Raw genomic sequence first — 21,992 nt, forward strand, 5'->3', positions numbered from 1 at the left:
TAAAAGCAAGCAAACAAAAAGCATCAAAATATCACTCTCTATTCCTTCCTCTGCACATCGAATAGGGAATCTGTTCAGTCTGTGGGTGAAGGACGCCCATTGCTCTCAAAATTCATATTTGAGTTGCTCACAGAGGACAGGACCAGGCCTTGTATGTTGCAGCGAAGGACACTGAACACCTTTATAACACAGACAATACCAGGACTGTGTAGGGAAAGAAAAGGCATTGCATGTCGGTGGGATATGGCTTCTTGCCCCCAGACTGACTGGCCACGCTTATCCTTTGCTCTGTGCAAGGAACCGCTTGCCTCCCAGACCCAGGGTCTGTTCTCCGAGGGTTCCTCATCAATCACGCATTCTGTTTGCTCCACACTGGCCGGTTGGATCCAGCCCACCAGCTGCTGTGGAGACGTCTGTGTCGGTCCCTGCAAAGTGGGGGGCACAGATGTGTGTGTGTGATGGGGGACGGGGCCAGATGCTGCTGGGAGCCTCTTCTAGCCGTGTGCTCCCAGCTAGCCTATCAGCGGAAAAATCTTCCCCTACTTTGCTCCGGTAAGTACAGAGGGCTCACTGCCTTTTGGTCAGTGGAAATATTTACATGGACCCTGTGGGGAGCCCCAAATAATACCTGATTATCTGGCATAATAAAAGCAAAAGGAGTTTGGGAATTCCATGGCGGTCCAGTGGTTAAGACTCTGCACTTCCACTGCAGGGGGCGCGGGTTGGATCCATGGTCAGGGAACTAAGATCCCACATGCGGCGCAGCCAAAAAAAAAAAAACGGAAAGGAAAAAAAAAAAAAAAAAGCAAATGGGGCTTCACATTAATTACGTTTCTAATTTACTAATACTTATTTCATATCATGCCAAAATTTGTTTCAAAACTAACAATTTTAGGCAAAAACTACTCTAAAACATTTGTACACATCCCTGCCTCCTTAAATCAGAGTTTTATAAACACAGATTCAACTTCTCCTGATGGCTTTTCATTAGAATTTTAAACTTATTTGTTCATATGTGAATAGCCAGATTTTTGTTTTATGGTATAGTTTTTCTATTTGTTTTTTTTTTTTCTATTTTATGCTGCCCTCTCTCATTATCAACTATTCTTTCTTATAGTACCTGGACCTATCCTTTCATATTTTCAGAAGAAAAACTGCTTTTTATTTACTCAAAAGCAGCACCAGTGATTGAATCCACCAGTCAAGGACTTAGGTATAATGTGAGATCTTAACCATGAAGAGAACTCATAGAAGTTGAATATTTATTTAGTTCCCTGCCCACCCACATCGCCGATGGATTGGCTGGGAGGTCATAGCTGGACTCCATGGTCAGACCCTTGCAGGTCGTGAAGGTCAGTTATAGGTCAGAGCGGCCAACTAGCAACACTTGTTCAGTACCATGGGCCTCACACACCTTCTGGTTTGCGTCTTTTATTTCTGAGTAGAGAAACAGATACTTGATATGTGGTATTGCTGCTCGGGTACAAGTAAAAGGCAGAGATCAGAGAAAATGTAAAGAGGTTTTAGCAAGATAGTGATGTAGATATGATATATATATACACACATATATATGATGTATATGATATGATGTGTATATATGTATACATATATATGTATATACATATGTATATATTGCTACCTTCTGTACAAATGTCTGTTAATTTTTCTAGGTTGGGTCCTTCTCTTCTTCCTCTTTTTCTCTTCTTCTTCTTCCTTCTTCACCTCATCATCAGATTCTAGTTGTGTACCCCTGGTAAATAAGGATACAGCCATATAAGCAGACATGCAAGAGTCAATTCTGAGGCTAAACAAAAAAATACTAGTATCCTCCTTTTTCAGAACCCTGAGAAGGGTTTTTGCAGAACCCTGAAAACTGTATTGTCACAAAATAGAAACAAAAATGAGGGAGAGAGAGGAAAGGCATCTTTCCTATTTCCTTCTCTCTTTATATGGATCTCAGACAAGGAGCTTCCCAGGCCTGGTACCATCAGCCCCCAGTTGCATAGCCATGGGGGCACTGGGTCTCCCATTTTCCCCATTTGGTTTAATTTTCCTCATCCTTCATTTCTAATTCTAATCCATTGCAAATATACTTGTTTTTAAAAAGACAACAAAAAAGGAGAAAACTATCTTCATGAAGGAGACATCCCCAACTAACATTTTTCTGAGTTGCAGATCTATTTTGCAATTAAATTCTTCAGGAACATCTGCAGACATCAGTATCTGTGACTGCCCAAGAGTGGCATTAATCGGTCAGTCTTTTTTTTTTTTTATTGGAGTATAATTGCTTTACAATGTTGTGTTAGTTTCTGCTGTACAGCGAAGTGAATCAGCTATATGTATACCTATAACCCCTCCCTCTTGGACTCCCCTCCCATCCTCCGCCCCATCCTACCCATCTAGGTCATCTCAGAGCAGTGAGCTGAGCTCCCTGTGCTATACAGCAGGTTCCCACTAGCTACCTATTTTACACACGGTAGTGTATGTATGTCAATCCTAATCTCCCAGTTCATCCCACCCTCAATCTTTTAACACAGTTTATTTCATTACTTAGGCCCACGTCTCTCCCTCCCTCAGCAATCGTATGTTATTCTTAAGTCACACGGGAACATGGCTGTGATTCTGGGGAGAAAACTAAGTCATGCTACAGTAGGAAACAAGGTTCCACTCCTGGCTCGGAAATCCCCACGTCACAGTACCCATCTATCAGACAGCTGGTGGAGGAAATCAGGAGATCTGTCAGCCCTTTCCTGGAACATTGGGTTTCCAGGAGGAGTGAATGGCTGTGAGGCTCCTGTGCCCTCCACGAAGTCCAAAGTCCCCACTGCCGTCACTTTGCCATTTAACTGAGGTTAAACTGTCGCTGTGGAGGACAAAAAATAGTGCTGTGAATGTTTAAGCAGAAATAGGGTATTTACATAGCCTCAAAATATTTAATAATCACGAAGGGAAAAAATAGTAAGTTTACAGTGGACAACCTGGCAGATAGCACCTTGGCCAAGTCATCAGGGTGGACATGGCAAGCTGAGAAGGACACATCAGTCACCTTGAGTTTCCCTCCTAATGATGCATTATCCCAATCTAACCATGAGAACACATCAGACAAACCCAAATGGAGGCATGCTATGGATTGAATATTTGTGTCCCCACAGTGGGCATATGTTGAAGCCCTAGTCCCCAGTGTGATGGTATTTGGAGGTGGGGCCTTTGGGGGTGATTTGGACATGAGGGTGGTACCCTCATGAATGAGATTCGTGCCCTTATAAGAAGAGCTAAGAAAGAGATGATACCTCTCTCCACATATGAGGATATAAGAGGAAGGTGAGTGTCTGTAAACCAGAAGAGGGTCCTCACCAAGAACTTCTAGTCTCCAGGACTGTGAGAAATAGGTGTTTGTTGTGTAAGCCACCCAGTCTATGGTACTTTGTTAGAGCAGCCCGAGCTAATACAGGGGCATTCTATAAAATAACTGACCAGTACTCTTCAAAAGGGCCAAGGTCATGAAATCAAGGAAGGACTATGGAACTGTCATAGTTTGGAGGAGGCAAAGAAGACATGATGACTAAATGCAATGTGGTGCCCTGGATCAGACCCTGGAACAGAAGAAGGACTTTAGTGGAAAACTGATGACATGTGATAAGTTCTGTACTTTAGTGAATAGTATCATGTAGAGGTTAATTTCTTAATTTCGATAAATGCTCTAAGGTTATGTCAGATGTTAAAGGGAAACTGCGTGAAAGGCATATAGGACCCTCTGGACTTTTTTTTTTTTTTTTAATAAATTTATTTATTTATTTATTTATTTTTGGTTGTGTTGGGTCTTCGTTTCTGTGCAAGGGCTTTCTCCAGTTGCGGCGAGCGGGGGCCACTCTTCATCGCGGTGCGCGGGCCTCTCACTGTCGCGGCCTCTCTTGTTGTGGAGCACAGGCTCCAGACGCGCAGGCTCAGCAATTGTGGCTCACGGGCCCAGTTGCTCCGTGGCATGTGGGATCTTCCCAGACCAGGGCTCGAACCCGTGTCCCCTGCATTGGCAGGCGGATTCTCAACCACTGCACCACCAGGGAAGCCCCCTCTGGGCTATTTTTGCAACTCTTCTGTAAGTATAACATTGTTTTTTTAAAAAAACTGCTGTGAGGGACTTCCCTGGTGGGGCAGTGGTTAAGACTCTGCACTCCCAATGCAGGGGACCCGGGTTCGATCCCTGGTCAGGGAACTAGATGCCACATGCATGCCACAACTAAGAATTCATATGCCACAACTAAGGAGCCGGCGAGCAGCAACTAAGGAGCCTTCCTGCTGCAACTAAGACCCGGTGCAACCAAAAACAAAAAAAATCTTAAAAAAAAAATACTGTTGTGACTCAAAATGGCCAAGTGCAACTGGAAATGTCTATCAGCATTTTGGGGAGCAAGTGAACAAAACGACATCGAGCTTATAAGAAAGAAAATTGCTTCTTTTATGAAGAAACTGACAAGAAGCCTTAACGAGTGTTAGGCAGGCTTAGAGCCCTCAGTGTGGGAAAGAAACCAATAAATTATCCAGAATGCTAAGGAGATTATCAATGGTTTTTACTCCCTGATCCTGTTTACATCTCCCTGCTCATTAGAAGTAATAAAGATATGCAGGTTGAAACCAGAGTTAGTCTTAATTTACTATTCCCGCTTTGTTTATCGTCCTGTAAAACTTCCAAAAGCTTGGCTTTACGTTTAATTCAATAGAAGGACCAAATTGAAGTAATCAAATCAAGCTACTGTTATTATGTAAAGCTATTTCCTTGGACCCCTGCTTTGAGTAAATGATTCCTATTAACATGCAGATTTGCTGGAGATTACCAGAAAGTCTCTCAAAATAATCATCAGAAGATGTCTTTCAAAGAATACTTTTCTCTCTGACTTGGACCAGGATTCAGTCCATAAATCTCTCCCTTCTTCTACTCAGGGACCATTTGGGACTGCTCCGTGACCAGGATGGGAAAATGGGGATTCCTAATTCACAGATTTGAACAAAAATGAAAATACAGACCCGGCTTTCTCCCCCTGCATTCTGTTGATTTTAAAGTCCTGTCACAGCCCAGTTGTAGGGAAGAAATTCAGGGGTGTGAGTATTAACACTGTATGTGGGGTGGATGGGTGTGTGTATGTGTGTGTGTGTGTAGAGAAGACAGGAGGACAGTGTGAATTCTCTGCCACATTTTTATTTGACTGCACTAAGTATAGAATTTCACATAATGGAGAGTGAGAGGCAGCATAGTCTGTGGTCAAGGAGAAAGGGCTCAGCAGTCAGACTGGGGTTTGAAGCATTGCTTCACTGCTATTGACCATTAGTGAATTATTTAAACTCTCTGGGTCTCTGTCCTCTTAGCTGTGAAAAGAGGATGTTAGTTATACCTATCTTTACAGCTGTTATCAAGATTAAATGAGCAAATCCATATAAGAGCTAATCGTGGAAGGATGACTATTGAAAGCTAAGAAATTTCCTATCTTAGTTAAAAAGTGTGTGTGTGTGTATATATATATATATATATATATATATATATCTGTATGTATATGTAAATATATGCAAAGATAGGCAAATGTATGTGTGTAAATATATGTATATACACATACGTGTCTAGGTTACTTCTGTATGTGTGTGTGTGTGTGTGTGTGTGTGTATATATATATAAAATCTTCAGTATATTTATTTATAATGGGGAAAAACTAGAAGCAAGCTCAGTGCTGAGTGGTACAGAATGTGCCACCCCAAAATGTGACTAGGAGTTCAGGACATGTCACCCCAAAATATGCCACTTTGGTATACTGATTATTTTGAGCTGTACGTATTACTGAACTGAACTGAGTTCTGCTCACCCAAAGTGCAGCAAAGCCTATCTACTGACGCAGGGCTGTGGTGAAGGAAAAGTACAGCATTTATTGCAGGGCGTCAAGCAAGGGAGTGGGAGACAAGCCTCAGATCCACTCCCACCTGGTCTTTGAGGTTTCTTTCAAAGGGGAAGAACAAAGAGGCTGGGATTAATCATTGCCTTGTGACATGTTTTAATCGTAGTTTCAGGAGTCAGGATGTCTCTGGTTTATGATTCTCAGGTCAGGTGATCCATGACTCGGAGGTCTGTGAGCCTATTTTGTCCTGGAGAAACGATCTGAGTTTGTACCTTTGTGATGATACCTATACTAGCAATTTTAGTACATTAACCCTGTTATTGACAACAGAATTTTAGTCATCTGACTCTGGGTGATTAGTGTTCAATTAGCACACAATTGAGGTCAGAGCAGACAAGAAAAGGAATAGTTTTGGATCAAGAGATAAATCATAACCTGAGTGAGAGAACTCGATTTGAAGCGGACTCGGTTTTATAAGCACTTGAAAAACAGCAAATGCAGGAAGAGGCTTTCTCTGAACTCCTTTTATCCAGACAGATCCTCCAAAAGGAACACAACACATCAGTCTCTTCCTGGGGGTTTTCATCAACCAGGGAAGACTGACCCTTATCACAGGAGAGGAGACTAGAAGTCAGGACCACACCCAGACAAACTGTCACAAATATCATACCTTCCATCTCGTCTTCTAAGGGTCCCTTCATCTTTCCTAAAAACCATTTACTCTCCCCTAAGAGGCCTGCCTCCCCCCTTCCCTTTCCTTATTAAGATGGTATTTAATCCTGAATTCTAAGCCACCTCAGGAGTGACTCATTTTTCCCTGGTATCTCCCATGTATCATGAGGTAGACACATGAATAAACTTCTGCTTGTTTTTCTCTTGCTAATCTATCTTTTATTATAGAAGCCTCAGCTAACAACTCAGAAAGGTAGAAGGAAATTATTTTTCCTCTTTTACAAGCCCATCAATAGGGAAGTGGTTAAATGATGATATATCCACTCAATAAAATATTATGCACCCATTAAAATAATTACTTGGAAGACTCTGGAGCTGCCTGGCAATGCTCAGGGGAAAAGTAGATCATAAACTGTTATGCACAATATAATTATAACTGTAAAATTATAAATGCTTGTGGGCCAGCAAATGAAAGGGAATACAGAAACATTAAAACGGTTGTATTTCAGTTATGTTATAATGGGTTTTAATGGGCGATTTTCTCCCCCTCTATTTTCCAGCTTTTTAACAATGATTTTTTTTAAGTTTTCTTTTCCAAAGTGAAAAAGTTTTAAGTAAAAATAACACTGGGAATAAGAATTTAGTGGTTGCTTCCATCAGAATATCCTAATGTTTTCGGTTTTCCCCCTTCCTCCTGTGCTTGGGTCTTGATCTCATCTAAAAGTGACCCATGGGTGTCATTAAAAGATCCCTCCCCTCCCGGTACCTTCCCCGGAAGGTGTCTGACTGCCAAGGAAACTGTGCGTGGAGCTGGGATCCGGGCCAAAGATTTGATTCAGAGTTTGGGGAGGATGTTCCCCCGACACCCAAACCTTTTTTGGTTTGATTTGGTTTGTCTACCATTGACATAAATATTTGGACCCATTTCATTTACAAAACAGACATCCCAACAAGCAAATTCTGACACCAATCTATTTTAAATAGTAAGTTGTAAAATTAACTATAAAACTCATAAAGAAGACATAATACTATACATTTTATTTCCATAGCTGATAATTATAATTGATCCTTTACCATTCTCCTTGTCTGGTGATTTCTGTGCTGCCTTCCTGGATGAATATACATGCTATAGATTTTATAGAGGTTGGGTACAGATGCAAATGAAAATGGGCTGCATTTAAAAATGTAGATATTACCACAACCAAGGAAACCGAACAACCAAGAAAATGGACGTTTTAGTAAATTTTAAAGTCAGCAATTCTATCTTTGAAAATATCCTTTTACAGAATAATAAAGCAATATTTAGACAAGGTCAGGGTGGGAACAAGTAGGCGTCTGGAGAAAATGAAGTGTTCTTCTCAACTTTGCCAAAGTTCTAATCAAATGTAGGAGAAAGTTGCAATGTCTTTTTTTTTTTTCTTTTTCCACCAGGAGCAATAGGGTTTGTCATTGAGGAAAATCACAGCTTCCCAGGTTTGTGATTGAAATGCTGTCTTAATCCTGAGCAAGTCTCTGCTATTTATAGCCCCAGCGCAGCCAGAGCCCCTGAGGAAAAGGCTGTAGACTTGTTATTTCCCTCTATCTCTGCTGGACTTTGCCTTCTCCTGAGGTGATGGTAAGCCAGTTTAATATGAATCCTTGGTACCACCCTCAAAAGAAAAACAAACAAACAAAAAAACCTTCAAGAGTCATTTTGATGGCCTATGGAGGTAATTTGTACTTTCTATTTTTAAAAAAATTTCATGAGATATTAAGGAAGAAAGGAATCTAGGGACTTCCCTGGTGGTCCAGTGGTAAGGAATCTGCCTTCCAATGCAGGCGACGCAGGTTTGATCCTTGGTCAGGGAACTAAGATCCCACATGCCTTGGGGCAACTAAGCCTGCACCACAACTACTCAGCTCGCACGCCTCAAAGAGAGAAGTTGCCAGGCTGCAAACTACAGAGCCCACACACCACAACTAGAGAGAAACCCAAATAGACCGCATGCCGTAATGAAAAGATCCCGCATGCCTCAACAAAAAGATCCCATGTGCTGCAACTAAGACCCAACACAGCCAAAAAAAATAAGGAAAATTAAATAAATAAATAAACAAACAAATAAATATTTTTTAAAAAAGAGAAAGGAATCTAGAGGCAGCCTACTAAACTATGAAGCTTTGAGGGCAGGACCAGGTTTTATCCAATGCTGTGTCTCCATAGCCTAGTGCAATGTCTGATTAAAAGCAACAATAGTAAAACAAAACAACTAATAGTTGAGTCCTTTCTCTGTGCCCAGACCTCTTCACATGCATCAAATCGTTTAATCCTTAAAGCAATCCTGTAAGTAAGTACTATGATAACTTTCCTTATAGAGGTAAAGGAACTAAAGCTCAGAGAGGTAAGTAACTTGCCCAAAAACACACAGCCAGAGCTAGAATTCAGCTCTCAATGTCAAATCCCATTCCCTTAACCACCTGGCTACATTGCTTCAGAGCACATAGCAGGTGCTCAACAGATGTTGGTGGCATGAATAAAAGAACGTCTGGAAAACACCTGGGCAGGTGTCTTGACACTATCAGAATGCTCTCAGTCTAGGTTGTGAAAGAAACTCAGACTTATGTTATCTCATCCTAGAGCTACGCTTCCTTCTTTGCCAAAACTGGTCTTTAGTCTTTCAGGGCCAGACCCCAGATTTTCCCACTGAGATGCTTACAGTAGGGCTGGAGCTGTGCAAACCCTCAGGCTGGGAGGATGTCCATGTTCCCTCAGGGCATGTCAAGTGCAATTCAACTGTTCCTTTCCTTGCCTGGGTTACTGGGAGCAACCTTGAAATTCCAGGGAATAAGAAGGAAATCTCATTCTGTGCAGGCAAGCATATGCTTCATCTGCAAGTTTAGAAACAGAAGATTGTCCCCTTAAGCAGAGTCTGTGGGCAGATGATGTCCTTGAAATCTGGGTTTAGTTCCCTTGGATTGAGAACTTCCCCTGTGATCTCAAGACTTTAAGTCTCAGTGAAGAAAGCAAGACCCAGACTGATACTTTTACACATTGATATAAACTCAAAGCCAAAAACCAAATAATTATACCTTATGTTCCTGGATGCATATGAAAGTATTAAAACTGGACAAGAAAGATACCAACAAACATGGGAGTGAGGAGAGGAATGTTTTTTTTCCTTTAAAAAAAAAACACTGAAAGCCAATTTGAAAATATGTTAACTGTTGTGAATTCTGGATGATTATATGTTATTCTGTGGACTTTTCTGTGTCTTTAAAATTATCAAAATAAAAAAAGACACAGTGGGCTGATTTACATAATTTCTTGGACTGAACGAAGGACACAGGCTGGATTCTAGCAGTTGGTGCCTCCAGTAGGCTCCCTGGGAGGCAGCAAGCGTTCATCAGTAGTCCTGGAGAAGAGGGGGCCGGTGACTAGGTGGCAGGGATGTATATTCCCCAGAGAGGAAGAGCCTAGATTTGAAGGGAGGATCGTTCTAGAACAGTGTTTTTCAAACTTTTTTGAAAAAAGTTTTAGATTAGATTAGATTTATAGTCACACATATATACATTCACTTCTGAAATAAATTTCATCAAACTCACCAAGCTATCGATGATGCAGTCTGATATTTCCATTTTTTAAAATGCTAGTCAAGACCCATTCATTAAACTGATCTCATGATCTATGAGAGGTCAGTTTGAAGAGCACTGCATGGATGATCTTTAAGGCCCTGGGAAGTCAAGTGCTCTGAGCCTCTTTTCAGGCCATTTTCTCTCCTCTCCCCCCTTAGCCCTGCCTGACATTGATCTACCCATTCTTCAGGTTTCTGGTCAAATCCCTTGTCTTCCAAAAAGCCTCTCTCATGCTCTAGGGCAAAATGAATTTCTCCCTCTCCTAGGCTCTCATTCACTTTGTGCTCTGTACAGCATTTTTTCACATTTCTCCATTCATCCAACAAGTATTTTTTGAGCATTATTATATGCCAAGCACTGTCCTAGGCACTGGGACTGCAGTAGTTAACACATAAACCAACTTTTGTTCTCATGGCACTTACACAAGACCAGGATGAGCTGCACAACAAAGAAATAATTATGTAGCTCTGTCAGGTGTTGATCCAGTGCTGGAAAGCTTTAACAACTGTTCTTGATATAAAAGCTTCCACCTCATTATGTACCCAGAGATCCAGTGAGCTGCTTACTGCCTCCCTCTTATGTCCAAGGAAAGCTCCAAAGGGAAAGATGAAGACAAAAATGAACAAAGATAAACTCAGAGGAAATAGAGACAATTCAGTAAACTTTTCAAACCAAGTAGACTTTTTAAAAAATAAAACTGACTTTTTCAGAAATACAAAAGAGGATATTCATTCATGAAACAAGAAGAGGAAGATATAAAAATGGATCAGTCAGAGAACCAGAGTTCTTGAAAATTAAAATAGAATAACTGAATTAAAAATAAAATATAATGAAGTGTTGGAAAATATAATCAAGGAAATCTCCTAGAAGCATACCATCTAGAAATATGGAGGTAAATTTGTGGAAAAAAAAAAAACCCAGATCAAATAGTTGAAATTCCTCGCAAGGGCATGAAAGTGAGATTCCAGAAGTGGAACAGAGTATTGTGTTTATTCCTTATAATCCATTTAAGTACTATTTGATTTTCAAGTGAGAGAATATATATTGGTAAAAATAAGTCATCTTTTTAAAGTGCTGGCAATATTTTTCAAGATTCTAAAATGGTATGTCAAAAAGTTTAATATAACCTAAGTTAAACATACACTTATTGTATATGCTTTAGGGACTCGGTATAAATAAATGACATTGAAGATTAAAATTCTTAATTTGATTCTCAAAGCAAATGAGAGCCTAACATGGTACAAAACTTAGTGAATTTTCCTAAAAGACAGGATGTGATCTAACTGGGTTGGCCAGTGGGTGAGGGGCTAGCTGGTATCCTCTGTGTCCCAGATTGCATGCCCTTGGACAATGGTCAAGAAGCTATTCAAGAATTTAAGCTTTTATTTCCTAGTGACCTTTTCAGGCTCCAGCATTGTTCTCACTGGGGCTACACAAGACCCTGCCCAGACAGGTTTCTCACCACACATCTCCTTTAAGAGACAAAAAGATTACATGGTCAAAAATACCTTATACCAGAAAGAAGAAAATGGCTGGTGGAATCTCTGAGTCCTGATTAACATCAAGAGGAAAGGACACTCTTTGGACCTCTTCATCTTATATCAGCAAATAGAGCGGGGGTGGGAGGAGGGGGCACACCACACACAGAGAGAAGGATGCGAACAGCATGATTTAGGGGCATTGTTTTCTCACACTTACTTCCACTTCTTCTCTCTGGCGAAAACAGAGGCTCGATGAGTAGGGTCTCTGGGTTGTCTTGAAGCTCTAGGGATTTGCCACCACTTGCAGGGTGATGGCTGGTCTGGGTGCTTCCCAACTCGCATCTCAGTCCCATTTGGGCAGATGAAAGTCAGTCCCAGAAGGCGGGAGGCTGCCAAGAAAACAGAGAAGAGAATAATATATCTTGTGACTATAGCAAAAGCATCTTGTGTCCTGGTAGCGCTTCAAAGGCCTCTTGACTTCCCCTGAACTCCCCCGCATTTCCTGATGTGTGAACAGGTTTCAGGAAAAAGTTCTTTTAAAAACAGTGAAGTAGGGCTTCCCTGCTGGCGCAGTGGTTGAGAATCTGCCTGCCAATGCAGGGGACACGGGTTCGAGCCCTGGTCTGGGAGGATCCCACATGCTGCGGAGCAACTAGGCCCGTGAGTCACAACTACTGAGCCTGCGCGCCTGGAGCCTGTGCTCCACAACAAGAGAGGCCGCAATGGTGAGAGGCCCGTGCACTGCGATGAAGAATGGCCCCCGCTTGCCGCAACTGGAGAAAGCCCTCACACAGAAACGAAGACCCAACACAGCCAAAAATAAATAGATAAAATAAGGAGTTATCAAACAAACAAACAAAACTTCTAGGGAAAAAAAAAAAAATTGAAGTAGAAAGAGGAAAACAAATACTGTATGCTAACACATATATATGGAGTCTAAAAAAAAAGGTTCTGAAGAACCTAGGGGCAGGACAGGAATAAAGACGCAGATGTAGAGAATGGACTTGAGGACACCAGGAGGGGGAAGGGTAAGCTGGGACGAAGTGAGAGAGTGGCATGGACATATATACACTACCAAATGTAAAATAGATAGCTAGTGGGAAGCAGCCGCATAGCACAGGGAGAGCAGCTCAGTGCTTTGTGACCACCTAGAGGGGTGGGATAGGGAGGGTGGGAGGGAGACGCAAGAGGGAGGAGATATGGGGATATGTGTATATGTATAGCTGATTCACTTTGTTATACAGCAGAAACTAACACACCATTGTAAAGCAATTATACTCCAATAAAGATGTTAAAAAAACAAATAGAAATAAAAACAGTGAAGTAAGTCAGAAAGAGAAAAACAAATACTGTATGTTAACGCATATATATGGAATCTAAAAAAGTGGTACTGATGAACCTAGTGGCAGGGCAGGAATAAGGACGCAGACTTAGAGAACGGACTTGAGGACACAGCAGGGGAAGGGGAAGCTGGCACGAAGTGAGAAAGTAGCATTGACATATATACACTACCAAATGTAAAATGGATGGCTAGTAGGAAACTGCTGCACAGCACAAGGAGATCAACTTGATGCTTTGTGACAACCTAGAGGGATGGGATAGGGAGGGTGGCAAGGAGACTCAAGAGGGAGGGATATGGGGATATATGTATACATATAGCTGATTCACTTTGTTGTACAGCAGAAACTAACACACCATTGTAAAGCAATTATACTCCAATAAAGATGTGAAAAAACAAAGCAAAGCAAAACAAAACAAAACATTGCTTCATAGTAATCTGCTTCTCCCACTCTGCATGCAACATTAACAAGTGCTGAAGAAGACAATGATACAAATTCAGTTATAAATGGTAACAGTAATAATATTAACAATAATAACAATAACAAGAGCTGGGTTTTACTAAGCACTTTCCACGTGCCCAGCTCTCTCCTATGTGATGCTAGCTGAGATTCTCTGTGCCCAATCCTTCTGGGATAAAGCTAGATTTCACCTTATAAAAGAAACAGAATGGCTTTTTGGTGCATAAGGCCTCATCTTGCTGACAAACTTGCCTCCATTACAGACTTTTATGTCCAAACAGTCAGGTTCTCAAAGAGATAAAACACGGTTTGGGTTCCTTTCTGCTCCCATAGTCTACCCAAAAGTAGATATTAAAGCCTAATCTGAAATTATCCAGGGATTCAATTTCCTACGGAAGACTCAACATTCCAGCTTCCAGTTTTCTTCCAGCCTTTTGGAAATCTACTGCAATAGAATCACTTTGCGTGAAACTTACATGCTGGAGTATTTTGCCCCAAACGGTTACATCACATGACGCCTTACACTCAGCACCACACCAGTGCTGAAAGCTCCTTGGAAATGTGGCACCCAAGGAGAGATTTGACCAATGGGTAACGACACAAAATCCTCATTGCTTTGCCTTTCTCCTCTTGTCTGACCAAAGTGCTGCTTGAACGTGAGCAAGGGTAGGAATAAGAAGGCGAAATGAAGTTCCCTTAGTTAACAACTCTGATGAAAGAGCAAGGAAGAAAGGACAATTGGTTTTGGGATTTTCTGGGGCTTGAAATTACCCAAACCTCTCTTGCTTTCGGAAGCAGCTGAGAACAGGACTGCCCATATGGTTGGGCGGGTTGTTCACTGCACAAGAGCCCTGGACCAAGGAGGTGAGCAGAGACTGAAATCCAGCCTGCACCTTACTTACCTGCACTCTGCACAGGGCTGAGTCCCCCTTAGTTCACACAAAGCCATTATATGGGCTAGCAGGGGCCCCCTTTAAAGGCATATTCCACAATTCAGCTTTATGGATTAGCATTTGGGGTGGAGGTGGGGGAAGGAGGGCTGGTGGGGGGGAAAAAAAAAAAAGAGAGAAACCATTAAAAAGGTGTTGCCAACGGGGAGGATGTTGTGGCCGAAGACACAAGATTAAGTCGAGACACGACGTGACGCCGTGTTTGTTGATTCCCACCAATCCGATGAGCGGATTTTTCATCCAAGTGAGTTTTCCTCTGTCCGTTTTATCCTGCTATCGAGACCCAGCTCCCCAGCCATGTGAGCACAGCAGACTGTTCCTTCCTGGGGATAATGGCCCATGGTGGTGCTCTGGAGATGGCAGTTTGTAATGTAAAGAGGCTGAGTTGTTTGTTTAACAGTCAAGTGACAAATTATTTAATTAGCACATATGCCATTTGTCTCCACAGCTGTGATCATCGCTACTAATTGCAATGCAGTCTTAATTTATTGTAGATATATTGCTCCATGATGCTAATGTGGTCATTACCAACAGCCATTATGTATCATGTTTGGAAATGAGAGCAGTTCCGCCACATGGAGAAAACCACACTTCCAGTCCCGGCCAATACATGCAGCCACTACTGTCTCCAATCATGGAAACATTCAAAACAGCAGTGCTCCTTTGGAAATCTTCTCTTCAGCTGCACTTCTGAGGGTCAGAGCTTGGGACAGGTTACTGCAGAGTCACCAGCTTTTAAGCCTCTGCCCACTTCCCCCTGCCCACCTGCAGACAAAGGACAGCGTGGACCCCAACACTGGTTGGCCACAAGATTTGCCCTCCCTCCCCGGCCCACCCGCCACTCGCAGGGGAAAGCTCCTTCTTTCCTGCTACCCTTAATCAGATACGCTTCATAGGCCTACAAATGGGAAACTCAGAGTGGTGTGCTCACTCAGGACAAATCCTGGAAGCAGCTTATTAACAAACACCAGTGATCAAAAATAGCAATCCAATATCCCAACGAACAGGAGCTGTAGCCACAATTGCCACTGAAGGTAGGGGACTTGGCAGGGGTGGGGACGGGGCACATGGTGGGATCAGGGTAGTTGAAGAGTGTGCACACACTCAGTTGGGGAACAGGTGGCTCTATCCCCAGATCTTCCATTAAGCACAGTATCTGCCTCTGGGGAGTCTGGTTTGGCTTAAAAACGTGGTCCAAATAAAATGATGCAAAACCATTGGAGGAGAGGCCATGGGGAGCAGGAGGTAAGGACACCACGCTCTCTCTGTCCAGCAGCACTGGTGATGTCTCCTAGTTTAAGCTGAAGTTAAGAGGAATGTCTTTCAGCACACCTGGGGCATGGGAACCACATGTTAACCAGCCAGGCTAATTAGCGATCTTTCTGGAAAGCAGCTACCCATCTATCTTCTCATTATCCTCTTAACACTCTGAGATGCAGGCAGAGGAGGCTGCCGCCCTGACAGGTGAGGGGCAGGAGGTTGGGGAGAGGGGGAAGTGGCCAGCCCAGGGGGCCCAGAGGGGTAGGGATAGGGTTGCCAGATAAAATATAGGACATCCAGTTAAATGTGGGTTGCAGGTAAACCTCACATCACTTTTTAGTGTTTGTTGTTTACCTGCAATCCAAACTTAACTTGGGCATCCTTTTTTATTTGCTCCATCTGGCATTCCTGGATGAGGGGAGGATGGAGAAGAGGACAAAAGACAATGCATTTCTTTCTAAAATCTCTGTTTGGGGTGGGGACCCTGCCTGCTTGCAGCCACAAAGCACGGGAGAAACCTTCAAGCTGGGGTCCTCCTGTGAGACACCTGTAGCCACCTGGCGGCTGGGTTGGCAACCCAGATGCACTTCCCAGGGGCCCTTTGAGGATCCGGGAAATGCCTCCTTGTGAAGCGTGGGCCCCTCTGCCTTGGTGCCAGCTCAGTGCCACGGCGGTGTTGATGCGGGCAGGACCCTGCTTCCCTGGGCATGTTTCCCCAGTCACTATCTTGGACAAAAGGCTTTATTAAATCAGGCAAACGTCAACCCCCACTGCTCAGTAATAAGTTAACCAGACAACAGGGGTGGACAGATAAAAGTCCCCTTGCGGTAGAATCAGCATAAGAGGGGCCACTAGCCAGGCCCCGGCCCCACTTTTCAGGTGGCCACTGGTCAGAACTCCGTCGGCTGTGCCAGTCTCCCAGACGGCAAATTAAAAACAGCAAATGTACCTCTATTCTTTTTTATTTTCCTCCTCCACCCCCCCCCCCGCCTCCTTTTTTCCTTTTTCCTTTCTTTCTTTTTTCTTTTTCTTTTTTGTCAATGCGGAATACAAGGCCACTGCCAAAAACATATCCCACACAATCAAACATCAGATGGTGACTCCTTTCCCACAGCTTGTGTGAGTGAAAACAGTGAAATTATACCCATGTTTTAGCAGCGAATCCCCTGGTGTTGTAGCGGAGACCAGCCCTGCACTGGCTCTTGTTCGCTGCTTTTTGTTCCTGCCTTCGCAGTGTTTTTCGCACTGGACACCATTCAGCCCGCATTCAGCATTGTATGTCGCTTCACATATGGTTCATCCGCTCCAAATGTGTGCATGTACCCAGAAAATGCAGCTTTTCATTATGTATTCTCTATGTAACAGAAAAGATTAAGATATAAGCCTGGTGAATGCGGCAGGAATTAGTTGGACAGATGAATAAGGGAAAAATGAATCTAGAATGATGGTGCATTTGGTCTAATGATTGTGGGAGGGCGTTAAGAACTTGCTGGTAGGTTTCAGCCCTTTTAATCCCAGGCTGTGTGTATTTTGGTAGGAGAAACGCTCCCTCAGAACTCCATCTCGAAGCGTACCGTAAGAGACACAGGCGCGCACACACAGACACACACAAACCTCTTTAACCTGAGCGGATGAAAGAAAGGCTTCTGCGAGAAGCCCAGGTCCTCAGCCCTAAAAGTCTTCAAACTTGCTGTGGAGGTTCAGAGGATTCCATATTTCAACACACAGCTTTTAAAATAAATTAAAAGTGGGAAGCCCTCGTGCCATTGATGACGCTTTCCTTTTGTTTCCATTTTATTTTATTTGTTTAGACTTAAGGAAGGGATCCATGCCCAGAAGGGCAAACTCTCTAAAATGGATTTGATTTTGAACAGTCAACAAAAGCCACTGTTCTTAGATGCTTTTTACATCGGCACCCAAATTAGAAAAAGGAAAAAAAGAAAAAACTGGTCATTTAAAATGGATAAACTTGGTGCCTTTGGAGACTAACACTAGTCAGTTGAAGTACTGGTTGACACAGTGGAGTTTTTCCATCAGCATTTGCAAAAGATGCTTGTGTTTAGTATCATTGTTTTCTGGCTTAATAGGAATCCAAGAGGGAGAAAATTGAGATTTAGGCTTACTTCCTTCCTACCACAGTTTCCAGAGAAAGATTTTTTTTTCTAGCCAATTTTGATTGAAAATCAAGATTTGCATCACAATAGAGATATTTCAAAAGTGTAAATACAAAAGGCTACAACTTCAGAGACCTCTTGGTCAGATGTGTTGGTCTCTGGCACATCATCTCAGAAGCCGCTGGAAAGGGGCTGCTTTCTGAGTCAGCCCAGAAAAGGCTCTGCTCACTACAAAACTGCACACTGCAGACTCTTCTGGAAACTCATATGTGACTATTCACGGGTGGGAGGGGAGCGTAGCAACACTTCAGCTTCTGAGGACCCTGTTTACCTAATTTAATTCACAGATATTTTTGGTGGGTGGAAAGAGAGCACCTTAGACCCGTTAGACTAATTCGCATCAAAAATAAGCCTTTTAGAGTTTAACAAAATCAGCCAAAAGCTACCTTTTCGCGTGGTTGCATAATCTCTATATTTTTGTATTCCCTTGTATAATTGTGGTCCAAACATTTGAGAAGTTCCTTTACTTGAGTAAAAAGAAATATGCACATTGCCAAGCCACAGTTAACCAATGAGAAGCAGTATCCTTCTTTCCCCCTCTTTTAATTTAAATGACTTCATTTTAATGTTTACCCATGATGTGATCAGTATTTAGTGATTTAGCCATCAGGTTTATATTACTCTCATAGAAACATTAACAGTTTAAAAGTTTCTTTTCCATAACTAAAAATGCCATTTTTCCCAATTTTTTCCCATTCCTACAATCTTCTCACACACATGTGACAACCATTGTGCAAAGCAAAAAAGAAAATTTTTTTGAGGCTCCAAGTTCTATTTTTCTTAGCCTAGCCCAGGATTTGGACACATGGAAGAATAAAACATATGGCATCAATTAAAACATCATTCGATTTTCATACCATTTTTAGACAAGTTGGTGTCTTTTAGTAATGCCTTAGGGGGAAAAATGCTGATGTGTGTCCTGTCTTCTTATTTTATGTGAAACTTAACCCTCCCAGAGCTATTTTCCTCCTGGGCTCTTGGTTGGAAAGTAACGGGGGGTGGGTCCTTATCATTTCAGTACAAGCTGCACTAAACCTAGCAGAGGCTGCTGTCCCTGCATCCTGGTTTAGTCATTTATTTTCATACAATTCCAGGTGTACCTTGTCCTCTCGGGTCACTGGAAAGCAGCACAGAGAGGCATAAAATCTTTCCTTCAGTCTGGATAACCTGGCATCCTTTTCCACAACGCTTTTCCTTTTTTCACAGTGGGAAGTGTTTGCATTCGAAACAGTTTACATCTACATAATAAGCACGCACTCTTTTTTTTTTAATCCCAGAAAATTTAGCTGCATTTTAGAATCTCATCAAACAAGCTGGTGTTGCCATAAACAATCCGAGAAAAGTGGTGTTGGCAGAAAACTTAGATCATAATTTGCCTGACAGAACAAAACGGCCAGGGCTTCTTGCTTTGTCCTTGTGTATATTTGGGGTTATTATCAGTGTCGTGGCTTTCTGTGCTAAACACAGGGCTGGACCGTGGAAAATCAAAAAACAAACTGGCATTTGGAAGGGCAATAACTTTTCTCGAACAAGGGAGGAATCTCCCGTTTGCCTATTATTTCGGACTTACTTCTGCTTCTCTACGTCTTCCAAGGTAACAAATGAAGATGAGTCACCCACCTTCAGTCTTGCCGCGTAAGAAAGCAACAGAAGACTTCTCTCCAGGAATTAGAAAAGGAAACCTGTTTGCTTTTAAAGTTTCGAGTCCCTCCCAAAGAGATGAAAGGGAAATTAAAGTGAGTTACCCCTGTGGAATCGCCAAAGTGAAAAACGGGTCGCTTTATCCGTGCTCTTCAGAGCTCTTTCAGGCTTGAAGGTCTGGATTGAAATCTGTGTAATACTTTCATTCACTAAGTCAAGATTAATAGCACTGGTGTTGTGTCCCTGGGGGAGAGCCTCCAGAAGGCTTTTGGAAATAGAGATTGTCTTGCTTTGAAACACTGCCTCCTAAGCACATATCAGAAAAATGGATTTGATTTTATTCCCCAAGGAAGATTTTTTTGGCATCTGATTTAAATTCACTAAATCCACTCCCCCATATAACCACGTTTCCCCACGTCTAGTCTTTATGTCTCACATACGGCTAGTACTTACTGTTTCTCCTGAGCCCAGTACAACACTTTCAAAAACAGTCACTGGGTGGTATTTTGCCCTCCCTTCTAAGTCACCTTAATTTTTTTTTTGACTTTGTCTTTCTTGATCTGGAGAATTTCATCTCCTTATTTTTCTTAATTGGAGTATAGTTGATTTACAATGTTGTTTCTGCTGTACAGCAAAGTGAATCAGTTATACATATACATATATCCACCCTTTTTTAGATTCTTTTCCCCTACAGGTCATTACAGAGTATTGAGTAGAGTTCCCTGTGCTATACAGTAGGTCCTTAATATATACAGTAGTGTGTATATGTCAATCCCGATCTCCCAATTTATCCCTCCCCCACTTTTCCCCCCGTAACCATAAGTTTGTTCTCTACATTTGTGGCTCTATTTCTGTTTTGTAAATAAGTTCATTTGTACCATTTTTTTAGATTCCACATATAAGCGATATCATATGATATTTGTCTTTCTGTGTCTGTTAGTCACCTTTTTTTATTAAGCCTCGCGCTCGACCCTCTATGCCACCTCCAGGGTTTCCATAACAATTCTGAGATAGCCGTATTTAGGACCAGAAATAAAATCTAAGTTTGCTTTTCTTCTCAAACATGTTTTAAAATAAAATTGGAGGGAAATCACTTGGAAATAAAGTCAATTTGATATTAAGTTCTTAGCACAAGTGAGACTTTATTTCCTCTCTGCTTTGCCCTTGAAAACAGAATGAGAGAAAAAAGTAAAACAGAACCCAAACAATTATTGAGTGAAGAAAGTGGCTCTGTAGGTAGTAAGGTGAAGAAGAAATCTGCGTTGGAAAGTTAAGTTCTGACACTTACACTGCTGCAGAGGTATCAAGCCTGATGGTTTCTCCAAGAAAGACTCTTACAGGAACCTCCCACGTAAAATTTCAGAAATTTGTTTTCCTTTTGCTGACTTTCACTCTTTCTCTGCATCTGAATGTGGTTCAGTTTTAGTGGTTGCTTTTTGCATGTTGGGAAGATTTTACTTTGAAAAAGCCAAAAACTGAAGAGAAAGCCTTTCGGCTCATCTTAAACCACAGGGCTGGCCATGCAGATTTCAGCGCCGGCTGTTCGCTGGGCGGTAAATCCTGGGGAAACAGCCTAATCCCACACAAGCTCCCACAGCAAGCTCTGTCCCTGGCATTGTGTTTCCTAACCAGCTCGGGTGAATACCATATTGATCCTAAAAACGTGCAGCTTCTTAGCTTACAAGTGCTCCCTTTATGGAGCACGGAGAGCCAAGCCACAGAGCAGGTATTGCATCTTAGGGCAAAGAAAGGGACAAGTCGAACCCCTTGGACGGATGTTGCCTAGTGTGTGTGCTAATTATTGTCCGTTGGTTCAGTGTCTCTGTCAGCTGTTTTACTGGTGTCTGATTAATCCTACTGGTCACCAGGGGTAAAGCCAGGGTTTCATCTGATCTAGGAACAAAACTTTTCCTCTCTTGGACAGAAGGTGGTCTGTCTAGGTCAGGGTATGGGTCATTGAAAGGGCAGCCTTAGGGAGCCTGCCATTTTCACAGCAACCACTTGTTACAATTAGTTATAAAAAAAAAAAAAAAGAAAGCTAACATGTGGTGAATTGACACTTTTGTGGGTCCCTTAGTCTGGACGGTGCAATTGTTCTGAAAAACAATGTCAGCATTTTCATTTGAAAGTGGAGAGTACAACCCTATTTCAAGCAGCGAAACCACTGCACTCTGAGCCATTTGGGGGTTTCCTTTCCTTCAGTGTCTAGAACTCTAGTCTCCCGCTCTGTACTAAATCCAAATATATGAAATGAAAATGCAGGAATGAAGAAGTGTTAAATGAAGCAAGACAGCATCAGCACACGCTGCCCCAGCCAGCTCCCCAAAGGGGCTGACAAATCATTTGCAGAATTGCAATTGGAAGCAGATTCCTTGAGTCTTGGGAAAGAGCGCCCTTGGACTCTGGTAGGGAAGTCTAGACATCCTGCAATGTCCGTTCTGTTCTGGTTCCTTTGCAATGGAGACCCCGATTCATAGCCTGGCACATGTCAGCCCAGACAAACAACAACCGTATTTAACAGAATTGC

This window comes from Balaenoptera borealis (genome assembly GCF_965194805.1).
Source record: "Balaenoptera borealis genome assembly, chromosome: 5".
NCBI lineage: Eukaryota > Metazoa > Chordata > Mammalia > Artiodactyla > Balaenopteridae > Balaenoptera > Balaenoptera borealis.